Genomic DNA, 24,349 nt, shown 5'->3' with positions numbered 1-24,349 from the left:
GAGGCCCTCGAGCTTGTCCGCTGTGTTTTCTCGGGCTTGGTGCTGCTTCCCGGGCGGAGGATGAACCTTCTGGAGGAGAAAACTGCCGCCATTGTGGACAAACTGTTCGAGGGGAGGAGGATTCCCTGGAGACGGACGGCAGCGCAGGTACCGCGGGGGGGGGGCGGGGGGATGGGGGACAAATACCCCCTAAATACCCCCCAGCCCAGGGAGTGTCTCCAAATACCCCCCAGCCCAGGGAGTGTCTCCAAATACCCCCAGCCCAGGGAGTGTCTCCAAATACCCCCAGCCCAGGGAGTGTCTCCAAATACCCCCCAGCCCAGGGAGTGTCTCCAAATACCCCCCAGCCCAGGGAGTGTCTCCAAATACCCCAGCCCAGGGAGTGTCTCCAAATACCCCCCAGCCCAGGGTGTGTATCCAAATACCCCCCAGCCCAGGGAGTGTCTCCAAATACCCCCAGCCCAGGGAGTGTCTCCAAATACCCCCCAGCCCAGGGAGTGTCTCTAAATAACCTCCCGCCTGGAGAGAGTCTCCAAATACCCCCCAGCCCAGGGAGTGTCTCTAAATAACCTCCCGCCTGGAGAGAGTCTCCAAATACCCCCCAGCCCGGGGAGTGTCTCTAAATAACCTCCCGCCTGGAGAGAGTCTCCAAATACCCCCCAGTCCGGGGAGTGTCTCTAAATAACCTCCCGCCTGGAGAGAGTCTCCAAATACCCCCCAGCCCGGGGAGTGTCTCTAAATAACCTCCCGCCTGGAGAGAGTCTCCAAATACCCCCCAGCCCGGGGAGTGTCTCTAAATAACCTCCCGCCTGGAGAGAGTCTCCAAATACCCCCCAGCCCAGGGAGTGTCTCTAAATAACCTCCCGCCTGGAGAGAGTCTCCAAATACCCCCCAGCCCAGGGAGTGTCTCTAAATAACCTCCCGCCTGGAGAGAGTCTCCAAATACCCCCCAGCCCAGGGAGTGTCTCTAAATAACCTCCCGCCTGGAGAGAGTCTCCAAATACCCCCCAGCCCAGGGAGTGTCTCTAAATAACCTCCCGCCTGGAGAGAGTCTCCAAATACCCCCCACCCCAGGGAGCATCTCTAAGTAACCCGCAGCACGGGGAGCTTCTCCAAATCACCTCCCAGCCCGGGGAGCGTCTCCAAACGCCTTTGCAGAGCCTTTGGCTTTGATCTTTGGGTCCTCGCTGTCCACGGGGATGGTGCCAGAGGACTGGAGAGTGGCGAATGTTGTTCCTCTGTTTAAGAAAGGGAATAGAAATGACGCTGGTAATTATAGACCAGTTAGTCTTACTTCGGTGGTTGGTAAATTGATGGAAAAGGTCCTTAGGGATGGGATTTACGACCATTTAGAAAGATGCAGATTAATCTGGGATAGTCAGCACGGATTCGTGAAGGGCAAGTCGTGCCTCACAAATTTGATTGAATTTTTTGAGGAGGTAACTAAGTGTGTTGATGAAGGTAGAGCAATTGATGTCATATGCATGGTTTTTAGTAAGGCGTTTGATAAGGTCCCCCATGGTTGGCTTATGATGAAGGTGAGGTGGTGTGGGATAGAGGGAAAGTTGGCCGATTGGATAGGTAACTGGCTGTCTGATCGAAGACAGAGGGTGGTGGTGGATGGAAAATTTTCGGATTGGAGGCAGGTTGCTAGCAAAGTGCCACAGGGATCAGTGCTTGGTCCTCTGCTCTTTGTGATTTTTATTAATGACTTAGAGGAGGGGGCTGAAGGGTGGATCAGTAAATTTGCTGATGACGCCAAGATTGGTGGAGTGGTGGATGAGGTGGAGGGCTGTTGTAGGCTGCAAAGAGACATAGATAGGATGCAAAGCTGGGCTGAAAAATGGCAAATGGAGTTTAACCCTGATAAATGTGAGGTGATTCATTTTGGTAGGACTAATTTAAATGTGGATTACAGGGTCTCCAAATACTCCCCAGTCCAGGGAGTGTTTGCAAATACCCCAGGTATTTGCAGGGTTTGCAGATTACAGGGTCAAAGGTAGGGTTCTGAAGACTGTGGAGGAACAGAGAGATCTTGGGGTCCACATCCACAGATCTCTAAAGGTTGCCACTCAAGTGGATAGAGCTGTGAAGAAGGCCTATAGTGTGTTATAGTGTATAGCTTTTATTAACAGGGGGTTGGAGTTTAAGAGCCGTGGGGTTATGCTGCAACTGTACAGGACCTTGGTGAGACCACATTTGGAATATTGTGTGCAGTTCTGGTCACCTCACTATAAGAAGGATGTGGAAGCGCTGGAAAGAGTGCAGAGGAGATTTACCAGGATGCTGCCTGGTTTGGAGGGTAGGTCTTATGAGGAAAGGTTGAGGGAGCTAGGGCTGTTCTCTCTGGAGCGGAGGTAGCTGAGGGGAGACTTAATAGAGGTTTATAAAATGATGAAGGGGATAGATAGAGTGAACGTTCAAAGACTATTTCCTCGGGTGGATGGAGCTATTACAAGGGGGCATAACTATAGGGTTCGTGGTGGGAGATATAGGAAGGATATCAGAGGTAGGTTCTTTATGCAGAGAGTGGTTGGGGTGTGGAATGGACTGCCTGCAGTGATAGTGGAGTCAGACACTTTAGGAACATTTAAGCGGTTATTGGATAGGCACATGGAGCACACCAGGATGATAGGGAGTGGGATAGCTTGATCTTGGTTTCAGATAAAGCTCGGCACAACATCGTGGGCCGAAGGGCCTGTTCTGTGCTGTACTGTTCTATGTTCTATGTCAAATATCCTCTAGCCTAAGGATCGTCTCCAAATGTCCCCCCCAGCCCGGGGAGCATCTCCAAATTCCCCCCCAGCCCAGGCAGTGTCTCTAATTACCCCCAAACCCACTGAGAGGCCAGTGTAATACTTCGGAGTGTCCCTCCATACTCCAAACCCCTAGGGAGTATCTCTAAATACATCTGTACTGTCATGGTGCATCTCTAAATTCACAGGGATCTGTGCTAGGGCCCCAACTGTTCACATTATATATTAATGATTTGGATGAGGGAACTAAATACATTATCTCTAAATTTGCAGGTGATACAAGGTTGGGTGGGAGGGTGAACTGTGAGGAGGATGTGGAGATGCTTCAGCATGATTTGGACAGGCTGACTGTGGGCATCTGCATGGCAGATGCAGTATAATGTGGATAAATGTGAGATTATCCACTTTGGTAGCAATAATAGGAAGGTGGATTATTACTTGAATGGGTGTAAATTGAGAGAGGTGGATACTCAGTGAGACCTTGATGTCCTCGTGCATCAGTCGCTGAAAGTAAGTGTGCAGGTACAGCAGGCAGTAAGGAAGGCAAATGGTATGTTAGCCTTCATAGCGAGAGGATTTGAGTATCGGGATAGGGATGTTTTACTGCAATTGTCTAAGGCGTTGGTGAGGCCACACCTGGAATATTGTGTCCAATTTTGGTGTCCTTATCTGAGGAAGGATGTCTTTGCTTTAGAGGGAGTACAATGAAGGTTTACCAGGCTGATTCCTGGGATGGCAGATCTGTCACTTGAAGAGAGACTGTTGGTTAGGATTGTATTCATTGGAGTTTAGAAGAGTGAGAGGGTTTCTCAAAGAAACTTAGAAAATTCTAACAGGATTAGATGGGGTAGATTCAGAAAGAAGTTTCCAATGGTGGGGGTGTCCAGAACTAGGGATCGTAGTTTCAGGATAAGAGGTAAACCTTTTAGAACTAGGTGAGGGGAAATTTCTTCACCCAGAGAGTGGCTGTGGACAAAATGTGTGATTTCAAGAAGAAATTAGGTATAACTCTTGGGGCTGAAGGAATCAAGGGATATGGGGGGAAGGGGAGATCAGGATATTGAATTGGATGATCAGCCATGATCAAAAGGAATGGCGAAGCAGGCTCGAAGGGCCGAATGGCCTATCCTGCTTCTCTGAGACTGCATGGTGAAGGATGTGAAAACCCATTCAGAACACTTCCTCTGCCCAAACAGCCAACACTTATAAAGAACAATCCCTTGTTTCTCAGTAACACTTGATAGTTCCAGCAGACAATGGAGACTTGGCAACAGCAACACTTAGAGCATGTTCCCCTATCTGTTAAACCTGTTCTCACAATCTCCCAAAGGAATCAGCTCCTGATCAAGATGCCCAACCTCTGCAAAGCCTCGAGTCTCCTGGGTGAGACTTGAGTTAGGATCTGCCCCAGGGGGTGGACATTGTGCCGCACAGTGCAGTATTCCATTATCAGAGAGACTGACAAAGTTCCATTGGGTGAGAATGTCATCCCAATAGGAGCAGAGTTGGATGGGTTACAGTGACGAGGAAAATGTGGTACAGTGTCTCTAACATTTTCTAATTGCAAATGATAAAATAAATTAAGGGCGGGCGATGGCCTCGTGGTATTATCGCTAGACTATTAATCCACAAACTCAGCGAATGTTCTGGGGACCTGGGTTCGAATCCTGCCACGGCAGATGGTGGAATTTGAATTCAATTTTAAAAATATCTGGAATTAAGAATCTACTGATGACCATGAAATCATCGTCGATTGTCAGAAAAAGCCATCTGGTTCACTAATGTCCTTTAGGGAAGGAAACCTGCCGTCCTTACCTGGTCTGGCCTACATGTGACTCCAGAGCCACAGCAATGTGGTTGACTCTCAACTGCCCTCCAGGAGCAATGGGATGGACAATAAATGCTGGCCCAGCCAGCGACGCCCATGCCCCACGAATGAATAAAAAAAGAAATTAATGGTATCATTTTTCAGTCTGAATCAGTCTCTTGAAGAGATCATGTCTGTCCCTGAGCCCTTGTAGAAATTTGATGTCTTCACGGTGGCACAGTTAAGTCGGCACAGTGTTGCCTCACAGCACCAGGGACTCAGGTTCAACTCCAGCCTTGGGTCCCTGCCTTTGTGGAGTTTGCACACTCTCCCCGTGTCTGCGTGGGTTTCCTCTGGGTGCTCCAGTTTCCTACCACAGTCCAAAAATGTGCGGGTTAGGTGGATTAGCCATGCTAAATTGACCCTAGTGTCAGGGGGATTAGCAGGGTAAATATGTGGAGTTATGGGAATCGGGCCTGGGTGGGATTGCGGTCAGTGCAGACTTGATGGGCCGAATGGCCTCCTACACTGTAGGGATTCTATGGAACATCTAGGTTGGGATTCACCCAGTGCTGAATTTGCGTAAAAACTGGGGTAAATCCTGCTGCGGGATTTTCAAAATGAACCTCACCCTGTGCACTGTAGAGAGCCTCAGAGAGATTCACGCTGAAAATCAGTGGGCGAGGCCTATTCCCACTGGAGAGGCTGGCAGCAGAGCGCTGAGCGGGTCACTGCGCATGCGCTGATCTGTCAGCGCCGAGATCGGCGGGTGCACAGTAGCCCCACACTGCTGGCCTCCTGATCACTGGCCAGCTCTGTGACCCTGTATGCAACCCCCCCCTCCCAACTCCTCGATCGCTGGCATCTCCAAACCACCCCCCCCCCACCCCCGGTAGTCCAGATCTTCTGATTCTCCCCTCACCCACAGGCAGTCATGACCCCAACCCGCCCCTGATCCTAAGTGCAGAGTGGCAGCAGCACCCCCTACCCTCACCGATATCCCTCCCACAGGCCCACCCCCTCTGACCCTAACCCCCTTGGCACTGCCTGATGCCTGGTGGGCAGTGCCAAGGTGCCCCCTTGGCATTGCCACTTTGCTGCTTGGGTAGTGCCACACACGCATGCACACGCACATTCCCTGCCCCCACCCCCCCACACACACACACACATGCACACACATATTCCCTGCCCCCACCCCACTCTCACACACGTGCGTGCACACGGGTGCGCACATGCACACAAACATAAGAACTAGGAGCTGGAGTAGGCCATTCAGCCCCTCGAGCCTGCTCCAACAGTCAATATGATCATGGCTGATCTCGGCCTCACCTCCACTTTCTGACCTGTTTTCCATAACCCTTCAACCCCATTACAAATTAAAACTCTGTCTATCTCTTCCTTAAATTTACTCAATGTCCTGGCATTCCACGGATTCACCACCCTTTGAGAGAAGTAGTTTCTCCTCATCTCTGTTTAAAATCTGCTTTTCCTAAAACTAGACCTCTTGTTCTAGATTGCCCCACAAGAGGAAGCATCTGCTCTGCATCTACTTTGTCAATACCTTTATGGCCATACAAGTCTGAAAATGCCTGATCTCGGAAGTTAAGCAGACTCAGGCCTGGTTAGTACTTGGATGGGAGACTGCCTGGGAATACCAGGTGCAATAGGCTTTAAAAGTGGGGGGCACGGTGGCACAGTGCTTAGCACTGCTGTCTCGCAGCGCCCAGAGACCAGGGTTCGATTCTGGCCTCGGATGACTGCGGAATCTGCACATTTTCCGTGTCTATGTGGGTTTCCTCCAGGTGCTCCAGTTTCCTCCTACAGTCCAAAGATGTGCAGGTTAGGTGGATTGGCCATGCTAACTTGCCCCTCAAAGTTGGGGGGGGGGATAGCAGGGTAAATACGTGGAGTTGTCGGTGCAGGCTCAATGTGCTGAATGGCCTCCTTCTGTATTGTAGAGATTCTATGATCTTATATATGTCAATTAGATCACCTCTCATTCTTCTAAACTCTAGAGAGTATAGACCTAAACTGCTCAATCTCTCTTCATAAGACAAACCCCTCGTTTCTGGAATCAATCTGGTGAACCACATCCTTCCTTAAATATGGGGACCAGAACTGTATACAGTGTTCCAGGTGCAGTCTCACCAATGCCTTGTACAGTTGCAGCAATACTTCCTTACTTTTATACTCTTATTCCTTTAGTTATAAATGCCAAAATTCCATTTGCTTTCCTTATTCCCTGCTGTACCTGCATAATGGTTTTCTGCAATTCATGCATGAGGACGCCCAGATCCCTCTGCACCAAAGCACTCCGAAGTCTCTCTTCATTTAGAAAATAAGTCGCCTTTCTATTTTTCTGACCAAAATGGATAACCTGACACTTGCCCATGTTAAACCCCATCTGCCCATTTTGGCCACTCACTTAACCTATTAACATTTATTAATTTCTTATTTCCTCATTGAAACTTACTATCGCGCCTACACATTAGTACAGATGATAGAATACGAGGATAGGCTTAAAGATGTTTTATGGTTTGTGAAGAAGATAAACAATCTAAAGAGATACCTGGCTGACTGTCCTGTGGCTGGTTGCGATGTGGTGACTCCACAGTGACCAATTGTTCAGTTTTCTTCCTGGATGTAGTTGCATGGGGCAGACTTACACGTTTTTATTCCTAAAAAATCTCAGGTTGTAGTAGATTTCTCAGGATGGTTACTTTGCAAATCCAGGTGCAGTGCTTGAGAGATAGAGAGAGAAATAGCTTCCTTACAGCTTTTCAGTACAGCGATCTGATCTCAGTGATCTCTCTGGTTTGGTAAAATGGTTCTCAAAGTCCTACTGGCTGTATATTCCAGAGGAATTTGATTACCACATCTGTAATTGTCATTGTTTTGTAGAACAGGTAATTGCATTCTGATGTCTCATCTCAGGAACCTTTGAAGAGTTTCAAGATAGTGTGAAAGTTAACAGGGGATGGGAGTCTTTCACACTCCTCGGGGGAGGGGGGTTGGGTGTTCACTTGTGAGGAATTCAAGTTGTATATTTTGGCTGTCTAGCAACCCTCCATTACTAGCATTACAGTCTATTGGGTTTTTAAAATCCAACCAGAAAAAGTAGAATTAGAACTTTTTTTTCAAAAAGCGCACCCTCATAACAGGTGCCGAGTTTGTTGAGTGTTGTTGGAGCTGCACTCATCCAGGCAAGTGGGGAGTATTCCATCACACTCCTAACTTGTGCCTTGTAGATGGTGAGCAGGCTTTGGGGAGTCAGGAGGTGAGTTACTCGCCGCAGGATTCCCAGCCTCTGACCTCTTATTTGCTTTGCTCAGGGTATTGATGGTGTGGGATTCAGCAGTGGTAATGCTATTTAATTTCATGGGAAGACTCTCCCTGGGCAGGACCCGTTTGATTTAATTTCCCCTTCAGATTTCCATATTTCTATCTTCCTATTTTCTCCAGTGAGTTACGGAAGTGAGCAGAGGAGGATCGTGTTTGTCTAACACGTTTTGTACTTTGCATTCTAGAGGATGAGGAGATCCTTAGGATAGCTCGCTGTCTGCGCAAACTCGGCGATGAATACAACGATGTGATTCAGGCACATATGAAGAATCTGAAGCCTGAGTTTAAATATCTGGAAACAGATCAGGTATGTCAGACTTCTTTTGAAATACATGTTGAAAGTTGATGGGTACAGCACATTTGATGTGATTTGCTCACACACACATTACTGTAGATTGAGCAGAGCAGAGAGCTATCTTATTTCCAAACTGCAAGCTGCTGTCACTGTCACCTCGTCAGCATTAGCGAGCTGTGACTTCACTTCCTCCCGCCTCAATCAATCAGTCAGAGCACCTTCATTCACACAGTCTGCCTCCATTCAACCCAATTGGAAAGTCCCTGACAAATTGCAAACAGATTAAAGCATCTTCAAACGACATAGTCGGGGCGGCACGGTAGCACAGTGGTTAGCACTGCTGCTTCACAGCTCCGGGGTCCCGGGTTCGATTCCCGGCTTGGGTCACTGTCTGTGCGGAGTTTGCACATTCTCCTCGTGTCTGCGTGGGTTTCCTCCGGGTGCTCCGGTTTCCTCCCACAGTCAAAAGATGTGCGGGTGAGGTTGATTGGCCATGCTAAAACAAAATTGCCCCTTAGTGTCCTGGGATGCGTAGATTAGAGGGATTAGCGGGTAAAATATGTAGGGATATTGGGGTAGGGCCTGGGTGGGATTGTGGTCGGTGCAGACTCGATGGGCCGAATGGCCTCTTTCTGTACTGTAGGGTTTCTATGATTTCAACATCACTCATTGGAGAAGAAAGGAATACAGCAATATGAAAATCGGAGAGGATATTGAGAAACAGATTTGATGCTGCATCATACATTTTCTGTAACGGGTGTCTGCATAACGCTGTTTAACCACACAGCACAATCCTGTACCCAATTCCCCATCCCCTCTCTCTCTCTCTGCCACACACACACACACTGTACCCCATCCAACTCCCCACCCTCACACACACTGTACCCCATCCAACTCCCCACCCTCACACACACTGTACCCCATCCAACTCCCCACCCTCACACAAACACACTGTACCCCATCCAACTCCCCACCCTCACACAGACACACTGTACCCCATCCAACTCCCCACCCTCACACACACTGTACCCCATCCAACTCCCCACCCTCACACACACACACTGTACCCCATCCAACTCCCCACCCTCACACACACTGTACCCCATCCAACTCCCCACCCTCACACACACTGTACCCCATCCAACTCCCCACCCTCACACAGACACACTGTACCCCATCCAACTCCCCACCCTCACACACACTGTACCCCATCCAACTCCCCACCCTCACACACACTGTACCCCATCCAACTCCCCACCCTCACACACACACACTGTATCCCATCCAACTCCCCACCCTCACACACACACACACACACACACACAAACACTGTACCCTATCCAACTCCCCACCCTCACATACACACTGTACCCCATCCAACTCCCCACACACACACACACACAACACACACACACACACACTGTACCCCATCCAACTCCCCACCCTCACACACACACTGTACCCCATCCAACTCCCCACACACACACACAACACACACACACACACTGTACCCCATTCAACTCCCCACCCTCACACACACACACACACACAGTACTCCATCCAACTCCCCACCCTCACACAGACACACAGTACTCCATCCAACTCCCCACCCTCACACACACACACACACACACACACACACACACACACACAGTACTCCATCCAACTCCCCACCCTCACACACACACAGTACTCCATCCAACTCCCCACCCTCACACAGACACACTGTACCCCATCCAACTCCCCACCCTCACACACACACACACACACACACGCACATACACAGTACCCCATCCAACTCCCCACCCTCAAACACACACACACACACACACACAGTACTCCATCCAGCTCCCCACCCTCACACAGACACATTGTACCCCATCCAACTCCCCACCCTCACACACACACACAGTACTCCATCCAACTCCCCACCCTCACACAGACACACTGTACCCCATCCAACCCGCCACCCTCACATACACACTGTACCCCATCCAACTCCCCAACCTCTCACACACTGTACCCCATCCAACTCCCCACCCTCACACACACACTGTACCCCAACCAACTCCCCACCCTCACATACACACTGTACCCCATCCAACTCCCCACCCTCACACACACACTGTACCCCATCCAACTCCCTACCCTCACACACGCACTGTATCCCATCCAACTCCCCACCCTCACACACATTGTACCCCATCCAACTCCCCACCCTCACACACACTGTACCCCATCCCACTCCCCACCCTCACACGCACTGTACCCCATCCCACTCCCCACCCTCACACACACACTGTACCCCATCCAACTCTCTACCCTCACACACACACAGTACCCCATCCAACTCCCCACCCTCACACGCGCGCGCACACACACACACACACATACACAGTATACCCCATCCAACTCCCCACCCTCACACACACACTGTACCCCATCCAACTCCCTACCTTCACACACACACTGTACCCCATCCAACTCCCCACCCTCACACACACACTGTATCGCATCCAACTCCCCACCTTCACACACACACTGTACCCCATCCAACTCCCCACCCTCACACACACACATTGTACCCCATCCAACTCCGCACCCTCATACACACACACTCTGTACCCCATCCAACCCCCCACCCCCACATACACACACACACACAGTACCCGATTCAACTCCCCACCCTCACACATACTGTACCCCATCCAACTCCCCACCCTCATGCACATATACTGTACCCCATTCAATTCCAGTTGGACTGCTTGCCATACGGTTGTTAAAAACAGTGCATTTAACATATTTAAAGTAAGCATCATTCCGTACAGGCCATGCAGGTGAAATCCAGGTATTGCCATCTTCGACAGGCTAATGCTGGTTACTTGAACAGGCTGCTCAGGTCTCGTGTCTCTGTCCATCAGTTTTTCTCTCCCTCTCTCATACACAAGTTCTATTCAAATCTATACCCCGTCCAAAGATATGCAGGTTAGGTTGATTGGCCGTGCTAAATTGCCTCTTAGTGTCAGGGGGACTAGCAGGGTAAATATGTGGGGTTGCAGGGATAGGGCCTGGGTGGGATTGTGGTTGGTGCAGACTTGATGGGCTGAATGGCCTCCTTCCGCACTGTCAGGATTCTATGATTCTATTTCCTTCTGTGCTGTACAGTAAATAATCCCCTTGCGCATCCATTCCGTACTCATCACTCGGGTAAAATGTTACAAACCATCGTAACCTCTTTAGTTGAGTATTTATGATTCATTTTGATGTGAAAGTAATAGAACAAAGTCTGCGTAATTGGAAAGAAAAAGCAGACAAATGATGTGTCAAACGTGTATGGAACGAAGCATCGAAACAAACTGGAGCTTAATAAAGGTCTAATAACAAGTCTACCTTTCAGCAATAGCCAGCTAAAGCTTATTGAGAAATTTCCCCAGATATTGCTTCATCTCCAGGATGGATTTAGCTGAGCAGCACCTACTGTTTGTCTTGATAACTCTTTATTTCTAATGTTTGCTTAAGGGTGCTGAAACATTCTCTGGCCTAGTCAGTGATTTGAATAGCAAGCCCGAATTGAAGACACATGTACAACAATTGGGTCCCGAGATGAACATCTTGAGAATCGCTGTGGTTCTGGGAATACAGATCGCTCGGGAAGTACCTGAACTGATGCCTAAAGTTAAGACTGCCATGGTAAACTTCTTCAATACCAAACTGCTGATCTGGGTTCAGCGTTCGGGAGGATGGGTAAGTGCAGTGTTGGACTCTCACATTTACCATGGAGGTTGTTCAGTGGGAAACACATTTTCAACATGAGCCTTTCCTCCTTTTGTGCCCGATCCTTTTAGCAGAAATCTGTTTCAGCTTTGGCTGAATGGTTCAATGCTCCTGAAACGGGGGCAGCAGACAGACCATTCGGCCCATCAAGATTGCTCCCCCATTCATGGCTGGTTTTTTTGGCTTCAACTCCACGTTCCTCCTTGTATACAGAATATCCCTTAATTCCCTGAAAGACACACAACTTGTAACTACCAAACAGACACGATGGCCCCAGTCTAGGCATATTAGATATAGGGAAACAGTGATTTTAAAAATGCTTCATTCTCCCGGGATCAGAGCACTCACTCCTGAGGATTATCCACTCACTCACTCCTGGAATGTGGACAGGATCAGCCAAGCTGTGAAATCCCAGCATGGTTCAATAACCTGTCTGTCTTCACACAATAGGAACTATTTCTTGCATGTGGAATCTGAAGCAGGCGGCAAGATGGATACAGAGCTGGCTTGGCCATAGAAGACAGAGGGTAGCAGTGGGGAGGTACTTTTCTGAATGGAAGGCTGTGACTAGTGGTGCTCCACAGGGATCAGTTCTGGGACCTTTGTTGGTCGTAGTATATATAAATGATTTGGAGGAAAACGTAGCTGGTCTGATTAGTAAGTTTCAGACAATACAAAAATTGGTGGAGTTGCAGATAGTGAAGAGGATTGTCAGAGGATACAGCAAGATATAGACCTGTTGGAGACTTGGGTGGAGAAGTGGCAGATGGAGTTTAATCCGGGCAAGTGTGAGATGATGCATTTTGGAAGATCCAATGCATGTAGGAATTATACAGTAAATGGTAGAACCCTTAGGAGTATTGACAGATCTGGGCATCCATGTCCAACGATCACTGGAAGTGGCAACCCAGATGGATAAGGTAGTCAAGAAAGCATATGGCATGCTTGCCTTCATCGGTCGGGGCTTTGAGTATAAAAATTGGCAGGTCATGCTGCAGCTGTACAGAACCTTAGTTAGGCCTCATTTAGAATATTGTGTACAATTCTGGTTGCCACACTACCAGAAGGATGTGGATGCTTTGGAGAGAGTACAGAAATGATTTGCCAGGATGTTGCCTGGTCTGGAGGGTATTAGCTATGAGGAGAGGTTGGATAAACTCGGTTTGTTCTAGAATGATGGAGGTTAAGGAATGACCTGATAGAGGTCTACAAGATTGAGTGGCATGGACAGAGTGGATAGTCAGATGCTCTTTCCTAAGGTAGAAAAGTCAAGTGCGAGGGGACATAGTTTTAAGGCACGTGGGGAAAAGTTTAGAGGAGATGTGCGAGGCAAGTTTTTTACACAGAAGGTGGATGTTGCCTGGGGAGGTGGTGGGAGCAGGTTCGATAGCGGCATTTAAGGGGCAACTAGACAAATACATGAACAGGATGGGAATGGAAGAATACGGAGTCTAGTTTAGGCAGGCATCATGATCGGCGCAGGCCTGGAGGGCCGAAGGGCCTGTTCCTGTGCTGTACTTTTCTTTGTTCTTTGTTTTGTTTAGACAGCAGCTTTGGAGAAAAACAATAACAGGAAAAAATATTGAAATCCAAAATGTGATAGACATTCCTGAATGTAGTCTGTACCAACTGATTAGACAAGGCCATGGCAAGAGAGTGGGGCAATGGGATTGATACAGGGCTGTTGGGAGAGAATGAGGCAGTGGGATTAGCGTTAGATTGATACAGGGCTATGGGGAGAGAGTGGGACATTGGGATTAATATTAGATTGATACAGGGCTATGGTTAGAGAGTGGGACAATGGAATTTGTTTTAGATTGATACAGGGCCACGGGGAGAGAGTGGGACAAGGGATTAGTGTTAGATTGATACAGGACTATGGGGAGAGAGTGCGACAATGGGATTTTTTTTAGATTAATACAGGGCTATGGGGAGAGAGTGGGATAAGGAATTCGTTTTAGATTGGACAGGGCTACTGGGAAAGAGAGTGGGATATTGAGATTAGTTTTAGATTGATACAGAGCTATGGCGAGAGAGTGGGGCAGTGGGATTAGTGTTAGATTGATACAGGGCTATGGTGAGATTTGATTTATTGTCACATGTATTGATATACAGTGAAAAGTATTGTTTTTTGCACACCATACAAACATACCGTTCATAGAGTACATAGGGGAGAAGATGCAGAATGTAGTGTTACAGTCATAGCTAGGGTATAGAGAAAGATCAATTTAATGCGAGGTAGGTCCATTCAAAAGTCTGATGGCAGCAGGGAACCGTGGGGTTAGTGTTAGATTGAAATAGGGCTATTGTGAGAGCGTGGGACAGTGGGATTAGTTTTAGATGATACAGGGCTATGGCGAGAGCAGGACAGTGGGATTAGATTGATACAAACCAATGGTGAGAGAATGGGACATTGGGATTAGAAGTATCTGATTAGAAATAGTTTCCTCTCCTCGACAGAGCAGGCAACAACCTCCAGCCACATAGCTCACTGAGTGTAGAACCAAACATTTCATTTCTATTCCCTAATCTGGGGAAAGGAGCTGGATTATGCTAAAACAGAGGGAACTACACGTTTAAACGAGACAATTTGACAGGAATCTTCAGTGCCCTGTGTGCGTAATTGTCTTGGTATTTCTTTACAGGAAGAACTTGTGAAGTGCACCGGCTCATCACAGTGAGTGATGGGAATCTGAGATTCTTGCAAATACCACAATAAAATACATTCCAATTACAAACTGACAATCAAGCTGAAGAACGTTTTGGATTCTGCCACCGCCCCCACACCCCAATTTTCAATATTGTCTCCCTCAGGAGTTAGATTTCACAACTTCCTCCTCCTCAGCACCCTGATGGCTTTGCCCATTTTACTGATGATGCTGCCTTTCCCTTGGGCCAAGTGATGCTCCTGCCGTACGTGCACAAGAACAAAGGAAAGGAAATTGTGAGTCAACACAGTAGTCACAGCATCTGCTGAACTGCAGCTACTGAATGAAAGAAAATGCACGGCTGGGAGAGTGCAACAGCAGATGGAAGGACTGATTTTTAAGCTCTCTCCACATGCAGCCATTGAATGGCTAACTTGGCATCTTTAGTGTTTGAATGGGTTAATTGGATTTGGCAATGGTCAAGAATGAGTTTCATTCGCTTCCAAAATCCTAGAATCTAGTTGATGAAATGGTGTTTTTTTTTAATGAAACCGGTTAACTGATGTAAATGTGGAGGTTTTGTTTGTGGTAAGAATTAGTCATCATACTTTTGGTTTCTTCCAGACATGTCACAACCAATTTGGTTGATCAAAAAGCAGTGCCAACGTCATGTTTGTTTGAATATCACAATCAAACAGTTCAGGCCTAGTCACCTAGAGTCAAAGAAGCGATAGAGTTAAGATATCAAGCATCAGTTTTCATTCACCAACTTATCAAAGAAACACATCTCACTTGCCACAAATCATAAACTTAACAGCGTCACTGCCTTGGAATTTAACATTAATATTGCAGCTATCAAACCAACTTTAATGGACTTCAAGAAAGAGTATATCTTAGGCTCCTCGCATCAAAGACTACATATTGGTATTTAAATGTGCCTGGTTAGGAAATCTGCCGGTTGGTGCTAGTTGAGTTTTCTGTGCAGTCTTGACAATGTTATTGTTCTACTTCCTAGTCAGTGTTTCTTGATATATAAATGTGAAGGGGCTTTGGCTGGTTCTCAGTTGAAACCAGGCAGTGTTAATGGACTTGCTGCATATCAGAAGACAGTGTAATCATGCTGAAAATTATTCATAAGGCATAATCATGAATGTACCACAAAGCATTTAACACTTTACATACTGTCATTTTTTAAGAATGGAATGTGTGGACTGAATGCTGATGGCAGGAATAAAATATTGCTGGATTGTTACTTGTGGATGTGGTGTCAAAATCACTTGAATAGCAGAAAGCTAGTTTATTTTCACCATTTCCATAATTCTATTTATTTTTCCTTATTTAAAACCATGGTTGAAAGTGGAACTTGCTACAGCGTATTTAAAGTAAACATCATTTAAAGGGAAGCTGGACAAGCACATGATGGTGAAAGGAGCAGAAGGCTATGATGGTACATTGATAGAGTTGGCCGCAGCAATGGACCATTTGGGCTGCTGACCTTTGTTTCTACGTACAATTCCTTCCTTTAATTCAAGGACAGGACAGACATCTTTACATTGCACCTTGTGGCAATGGATATTGTTACAAACGTTGTCTCTGGGGGTTCTTCTTATGCCCTTCTCTCTCTCAGAATACAGACATGTTTTTGATGGAGCCTAAGCTTTATAATTGAGCAATGCTGATCAATTGAAAGTGCATTTTCCTTGGGGAATGGCACAGTATTGTGCACAGGCTCTGTCCTCTCAGCAACGACTGAGGAGAATTGGGACAAATAACAGAATGTGGAGGGACAGTGAGCGAGTGGCTTTACCGTGTGAAAGAAGATAATAATGACACATTAGGAACTGGCTATTCAGCTACAACATGTCGGTTTTTAATTTTACCTAAGTAAAAAATGTAATTGTTTTAATATTCAACACCTTCCATAACACACTATTCTATCCGGTACAGATTGCTGTTAAGATAACTTGTGGCGAAAGGCCATTTTAATAGCGACACGTATTAATTCACTTTATCTGTACACACAACTGGAAAGTCACCTTATAAATAAAACATTGTCACTCAGTGTTGGAAACATGCACATTGGACAGTGCTCCCCAGAGCTGAATCAGTAACACAGCAAGAACAGTGATTCCCCATCAGTGCTATCACTGGAATCAGTGAAAGATTTGAGCCTGTCTGCAGAAAGCACAACATGAGGCTGTTATAAATAACTCTATGCCTAATGTCGGGAGCAAGTCAAGGTGCTGAATTGATGGAATTTTTAAAATATACTGGGTCTGCAGTGTTCTGATAAAGAAATGATTCCCCCATCAAAACACAATGTTAAGATCCTTGAGACGTTCAGGTTGGCAGTGACAGGATGATGTGTGGTACATGGATCAGACAGTCAGGTGTCACATTTGTACAAACAGTAAATACAGATCATTCCAATCCGCACTGCTCTCTGTATCTGCCTCTTTAGTGGGGACTGATGCAGAATACAAACTCAGAAATGTTTTTGAAATGTCTTTTTCATTTGATCCAGGTTCTCAGCTGCAGAGTTTCAACTGTTTATGTGCAAATTGTTGCTTGTTTACTAAAAGATTTACAATTAGTTCCAAATATTGCACTTCAGGATAAAGAGAGACACAAACACTACAGCTGTGGGTAAAGTGAGGCAAAGCTGAAACACTCTCAGCCCCGATCTCAGCTGCTCTTCTCCTTCACTTCTCGCGAAGTACACACACTCCAGCATCACAGCGTTGAGTTCCCATTGAAGTCACCACATCCCAGTTGTCGATGATGGGGTCGTACCACTCTATACTGCTCAGCAATGAGTTTCCATCGTATCTGTCAATAATAAAGCAGAGAACCTGAGAGATCCACTTCTAACCAACAAGTCTTTCCATAGAACCATAGAAAATTACAGCTCAGAAACAGGCCTTTTGGCCCTTGTTGTCTGTGCCGAACCATTTTTTGCCTAGTCCCACTGAACTGCACTTGGACCTTATCCCTCCATACCCCTCTCATCCATGAACCCGTCCAAGTTTTTCTTAAATGTTAAAAGTGACCCCGCATTTACCACTTTATCCGGCAGCTCATTCCACACTCCCACCACTCTCTGCGTGAAGAAGCCCCCCCCCTAATATTCCCTTTAAACTTTTCTCCTTTCACCCTTAACCCATGCCCTCTGGTTTTTTTCTCCCCTAGCCTCAGCGGAAAAAGCCTGCTTGCATTCACTCTATCTATACCCATCAAAATCTTACACACCTCTATCAAATCTCCCCTCAATCTTCTACGCTCCAGGGAATAAAGTCCCAACCTATTCAATCTCTCTCTCTAACTCAGCTTCTCAAGTCCCGGCAACATCCTTGTGAACCTTCTCTGCACTCTTTCAACCTTATTTACATCCTTCCTGTAACTAGGTGACCAAAACTGTACACAATACTCCAAATTCGGCCTCACCAATGCCTTATATAACCTTACCATAACACTCCAACTTTTATACTCGATACTCCGATTTATAAAGGCCAATGTACCAAAGTCACTCTTTACGACCCTATCCACCTGTGACGTCACTTTTAGGGAATTCTGTACCTGTATTCCCAGATCCCTCTGTTCAACTGCACTCTTCAGAGTCCTACCATTTACCCTGTACGTTCTACTTTGGTTTGTCCTTCCAAAGTGCAATATCTCACACTTGTCTGCGTTAAATTGCATTTGCCATTTTCAGCCCATTTTTCTAGTTGGTCCAAATCCCTCTGCAAGCTTTGAAAACCTTCCTCACTGTCAAAGGAACTTGCAGTTGGCCAATCGAAAACTGCGTTGGGAGTGTAGGGTAGCCCAGACCATGTCTCAGCTGGAGAACCAATAGAATCACAGAATGGATCCATCACAAGAGGCCATTCACCCTGCCAAGTCTGCTGGCTCTGTCTCAGAGCAATTTACTTGGTGCCATCCCCTTGCCTCTCCCCTCGCTCCTGCAACCCTTTTCAGATAACGTTTCAATTGACCCAGCCTCCACCACACTGTCAGGCAGTGCATTCCAGGTCCCAACCACTTAGAACATAGAACATAGAAAGCCACAGCACAAACAGGCCCTTCGGCCCACAAGTTGCGCCGATCACATCCCCACCTCTAGGCCTATCTATAGCCCTCAATCCCATTAAATCCCATGTACTCATCCAGAAGTCTCTTAAAAGACCCCAACGAGTTTGCCTCCACCACCACCGACGTCAGCCGATTCCACTCACCCACCACCCTCTGAGTGAAAAACTTACCCCTGACATCCCCCCTGTACCTACCCCCCAGCACCTTAAACCTGTGTCCTCTCGTAGCAACCATTTCAGCCCTTGGAAATAGCCTCTGAGAGTCCACCCTATCCAGACCCCTCAACATCTTGTAAACCTCTATCAGGTCACCTCTCATCCTTCGTCTCTCCAGGGAGAAGAGACCAAGCTCCCTCAACCTATCCTCATAAGGCATGCCCCCCAATCCAGGCAACATCCTTGTAAATCTCCTCTGCACCCTTTCAATGGCTTCAACATCTTTCCTGTAATGAGGTGACCAGAACTGCGCGCAGTACTCCAAGTGGGGTCTAACCAGGGTCCTATAAAGCTGCAGCATTATCTCCCGACTCCTAAACTCAATCCCTCGATTAATGAAGGCTAGTACGCCATACGCCTTCTTGACCGCATCCTCCACCTGCGAGGCCCATTTAAGAGTCCTATGGACCCGGACCCCAAGGTCCTTCTGATCCTCTACACTGCTAAGAATGGTACCCTTCATTTTATACTGCTGCTCCATCCCATTGGATCTGCCAAAATGGATCACTACACACTTATCCGGGTTGAAGTCCATCTGCCACTTCTCCGCCCAGTCTTGCATTCTATCTATGTCTCGCTGCAACTTCTGACATCCCTCCAAACTATCCACAACACCACCTACCTTGGTGTCGTCAGCAAACTTACCAACCCATCCCTCCACTTCCTCATCCAGGTCATTTATGAAAATGACAAACAGCAAGGGTCCCAGAACAGATCCCTGGGGCACTCCACTGGTCACTGACCTCCATGCAGAGAAAGACCCCTCCACAGCCACTCTCTGCCTTCTGCAGGCAAGCCAGTTCTGGATCCACAAGGCAACAGCCCCTTGGATCCCATGCCCTCTCACTTTCTCAAGAAGTCTTGCATGGGGGACCTTATCGAACGCTTTGCTGAACTTATTAGGTTAAGCCAAGACCTGTTGCTAACAGTGACCAGTGACGCTGATTAGTAACTGGCAGCAACAATACCTTGCAGCACCTTTCTGAAGGAGCTTCACAGAGTTAAAATGAAATCATTCACCAAGTCAAAGGAGATGTTACTCGAAGGAGTGACTGAAAGCTGGCTCAAAGAGGAAGGCTGAATGGAATTTAGTGCAGGGTAGGATACAGGCAGCAGAGTTTTGGATGGCAGACTGGCCAGGACTGTTCCTAATGGGCAGGTTTGAGGGTTCAGCAGCAGATGTACTGAAGTAGGGGCAGGGGAGGATGATGTTATGGAAATGGAAGGAAGGTTGTCTTGGTGACTGAGAGCATATGGAGACAGAAACTCAGCTCAGAGTCAGAGAACAATAAGGTTTTGAGCAGTATGGTTCAGTTCAAGACCAGATGAAATGGTGGCGAGGGAGCAGAATACTTGGAGTGGGCCAATAACAATGGAATTGTGTGTGAGGTGCATGTCCATGGCATCCTTCCAGGATTTCTGTCCTGGGCTAGATTCAAAATTGTTTACAGCATAGAAAGAGACCGTTCGGCCCCATGCAAGTCAACAATGATCTCCAAAGATGTGCGGGTTAGGTAGATTGGCCATGCTAAATTGCCTCTTAGTGTCAGGGATTTTAGCACGGTAAAATAGGTGGGTTATGGGGGTAGGGTGAGATTGTCGTCGGTGCAGGCTCGATGGACCCTCTCCAGTGCAATCCTCCCTGTAATGTGGTGACCGAAACTGCACACGGTACTCCTGTTGTGGCCTAACCAGCATTTTACACACTTTCAGCAGAAAAACTAATGCCTGTATCTTGCACAATACAGTCTGTAACCAAGCACATTAAAAATACCAGAAGTTTGATGGCATACGTGTAATTAATGTTGTGTATGTGAGCATTCATAAGGCATTTGACAAAGTATCATAATAGGCTTTTTAAGAGGTCTTCAAAAAGATGCAGATATATAGTCAATAAGTTAATTTGGGGTCAAATACAACATCAAGGTTGTAATTAGTCTGGTTCAGCCTCAGACAGTTGCCCAGAGACAGAGATGGTTTTAGTAACTAACCAGCTCAGCATCAGTAATGGGACTGTAACTAGCCGATACAGTTGGAGAATTGTACGAAACTGCAGCGCTGATTTACAGAATGATTCAGTATCATAGGAAACATCTGCAAAGTTAGTAAGCTGAGGTGTTAAATGGAAGCATTCCTGACTTCATGCTTCAGTGATAATGAAACAAACATCATATTTTTAAAAATGTAGGATAATTACTCTGAATTTAAGAGATTCTGTTAGGTTGTGGTTTCAAACATTACAGAAGGTGTTTTGGAAAAGGATATCAGGTTCTGCAATGTTTAGTTTCAAAAGCGTTGTTATTTTGCACTGTCTCGCATATGTGAGAACCACAACTTCAGGGGATATGACTAACTCACTGTTTCTCCAGATGAGAGAGTAAAAACTAACTAATGATGTCTCTAGATAGCTTGTGGTTTGCTTCTCATGGTTTTCATTACCAAGCTGCTTCATGGGATGGAAATGTCTACTGGGCCACTGGCCCAAAGTGTCCAATCCAGGTCAGAACCCTGTTTCCAACTCCAACCAGACAAAGACATACCCACTTGTCTTCCTCTGATTTTTCTGGGCAAATTTCCAATGGAGGATACTTCCAAACTGAACCAGCTCAGGGAACCCCAGTGACATCAATGAGGGTTATCTGTGCAGAGGCAAACACCCTTTTTACAGCATTGGCTGCCATATCCTGGCAAGTAAAGAGCCTAAATATCCCAAAGCATCTTTGAAAAGCTATAGAGTGAAGTCAAGTGTGTGAGGGAGTGGGGGAAGGAGATAGGATGGGTGAGGTAAGAGGGTAGGATGGTAGACTGGAAGCCAGGTGATGATGTTGAATCAGGTTGGGGGAGAGAGTTGAGTGTGTGAGTGATTGGAGGGTCAGTTGTATAGTTACCCAGGAATTAAGAGGAATTTTCTGTCTAATATTTCCTGGGTAAATATTCAGACGAGTAAATTTGAACTGTCCAAAGTCTCCGACTCTAACTCAGAGCAGGGAAACTGTGCACCCAAAGTTCAAACTTTGTGGAATTCACTACCACAGAATTTGGTTGAGGCCAAAACATTGTCTGATTTCAAGAAGAAATTAGATACAGCTCTTGGGGCTAAAGGGATCGAGGGATATGAGGGGGAGGGGGGGATCAAGAGATATGGGGGGGAAGTGGGATCAAGGGATATGGGGGGGGAAGGGAGATCAAGATATTGAATTTGATGATCAGCCATGATCAAAATGAATGGCGGAACAGGCTCGAAGGGCTGAGTGGCCTATTGCTTCTAGTTTCGATGTTTCCCAGGCAATTCCCATGGACTCATTGCATTGGGATCTCCGAGGGATCCCGTGGTGCATCTCAGGGTACATCTGGTTTCCAGCGATACTGAGACTGGAGGATCTAAGCCTGGGGAATACTCACACAATCCATAATCTCAAAACAGGTGCAATGTTTTCTTCACAAAATGGAGGAGAATTATCTTGAAGAGCTGACTCGCTCACATCTTCCTGCGTCTCGAAATTAAACATAAGTGGCCCACAACATTTATAGAAATCATCATAGAAACCCTACAGTGCAGAAGGAGGCCATTCGGCCCATCGAGTCTGCACCGACCACAATCCCACCCAGGCCCTACCCCCACATATTTACCCGCTAATCCCACTAACCTACGCATCTCAGGACTCTAAGGGGCAATTTTTAACCTGGCCAATAAACCTAACCCGCACATCTTTGGACTGTGGGAGGAAACCGGAGCACCCGGAGGAAACCCACGCAGACACGAAGAGAATGTGCAAACTCCACACAGACAGTGACCCGAGCCGGGAATCGAACCCAGGACCCTGGAGCTGTGAAGCAGCAGTGCTAACCACTGTGCTACCGTGCCGCCCATCAAATTTAGCCTCATTCCTTCCACCTTATTATATTCATCATTGCTGCCTTTACAAATGATTCTGCAGCATTTCTGCAGGCTTGGCCCATGAAGCACTTCACTTGTGCTCAACTCCAAAACCTGTCATGATGGTGCCTTGTGTGAGTTACAACTCAGTGCAAACAGGAACATACAGCTAGTGCTGGGAAACAGATCAAGCAGTAAGTAATGTTCAGTGTATTAAATCGGTTTAATTTGAAGTTTTCTTTCAATTAGAAAAAAAATGACAAACGGGATAGTATCCAGGATATGTATTTGATGAGTTATGTTTTATTATTTGCAGTCTGTTTATTCTGGTCATTGCTGATTACGTGCAGTTTACAATGGTACAAAAGGGACTTCTAACAGTCTTTTTACTCTTTCATGCTGGGCCAGCAGTTGTTGCCCTTGTCGCCCATTAGTGTCTTGCTCGGCCATTTCAGAGGGCGTTTAAGAGTCAACCACATTGCTGTGGCTCTGGAGTCTCATGTAGATCAGACTGGGTAGGATGGCAAATTTCCTTCCCTAAAGGACATTAGTGAACAAATCAGTAGACAATGGTTTCACGGTATTCCAGATTTTTATTGAATTCAAATTTCACCATCTGCTGTGGTGGGATTTGAAACCCGGTCCCCAGAGCATTACTGGATCTCTGGATTACTAGTCCAGTGACAATGCCACTACACCACCAGCTCCCCATTAATGCTGAGGTGCCGCATAGTGGTAAAATAAAGTTCTGATTCCACATATGATCTTCCAACCTTGCTGGACACTCAAATAGCAGTCAGGCTCATCCTCAGAGCAGTTCCATGCTGAGCCAACCCAGGGCACTGCTCCGCACATCCTTGTGAGGCATTTCCACCAGAAACAACAGTTGCATTTATATAGCACCTTTCATTTAGCAAAACGCCACTGAAGTGTTTCAGCGGAGTGCAAACAGACAAGAATTAACTGAACTAAGGGAGGAGAAGGCGGTGGCAAAGTTAGGTTTAATAAAGGAATTCCAGAGTGTGGGGTCTGGATTCAAGCTGCAGACACGGCCATCAATGGGAGAGGGACTGGGAAGAGACAAGGGATCAAGATCTGAGGAATACAGAACTCTTAAGAGGATTGTGGAGATGGGACGATTACAGAATTAGGGAGGGGTGAGGCCAGAGGAATTTAAACGTGACAGTACAGTTGGGGAAAGGGACAGGGGGCTGGATAAAAGGTCAGAAATGAAGGAACACAGATAAACTCATAAGGTGAAAAGAAGACTGATGCTTTTTCCACTGCTGCGCTCCCCAGGTTTAATCTTCTGCTCATTAAATTGTATCTATGAGTTGACAAGCAGAGATGTGAGCAAAGTTAGCTAATGTCCTCATTCTAATTTAATGCAATTTAGTATTGTGTGTATTAATTACATTCTGCAGGATATTGGGCATGAGCTGGGGAACAAAGCAGACTATATATATATATATATAGAAGCTGCAGCACTCTGCAATCTGACGTACCCAGCGATGGCATATAACCTCCCACGAAGCACGGCTGCTCC

General features: G+C 46.8%; 1 long non-coding RNA gene and 2 pseudogenes across 2 annotated transcripts; 2 read left to right on the top strand and 1 right to left on the bottom strand.

Moving 5' to 3' along the window:
- Nucleotides 1-35: 35 nt before the first annotated feature.
- On the top strand, nt 36-15,873 carry LOC144490905 (apoptosis regulator BAX-like; annotated as a pseudogene). Its single transcript, XR_013497362.1, has 4 exons — nt 36-147; nt 8,091-8,212; nt 11,720-11,944; nt 14,620-15,873. The product of XR_013497362.1 is annotated as an apoptosis regulator BAX-like (transcript).
- Nucleotides 6,125-6,233, top strand: LOC144490907 (5S ribosomal RNA; annotated as a pseudogene).
- A 597-nt stretch (nt 15,874-16,470) lies between the features above and the next one.
- Nucleotides 16,471-24,349, bottom strand: LOC144490906 (uncharacterized). The gene is made up of 2 exons (XR_013497363.1): nt 24,309-24,349; nt 16,471-17,451 (listed from the first exon to the last, which is right to left on the bottom strand). It is a non-coding gene; the product is annotated as an uncharacterized LOC144490906 (long non-coding RNA).

Source organism: Mustelus asterias, unplaced genomic scaffold, assembly GCF_964213995.1.
Source record: "Mustelus asterias unplaced genomic scaffold, sMusAst1.hap1.1 HAP1_SCAFFOLD_4010, whole genome shotgun sequence".
NCBI lineage: Eukaryota > Metazoa > Chordata > Chondrichthyes > Carcharhiniformes > Triakidae > Mustelus > Mustelus asterias.
This window is presented reverse-complemented; position numbering and strand designations above follow the sequence as displayed.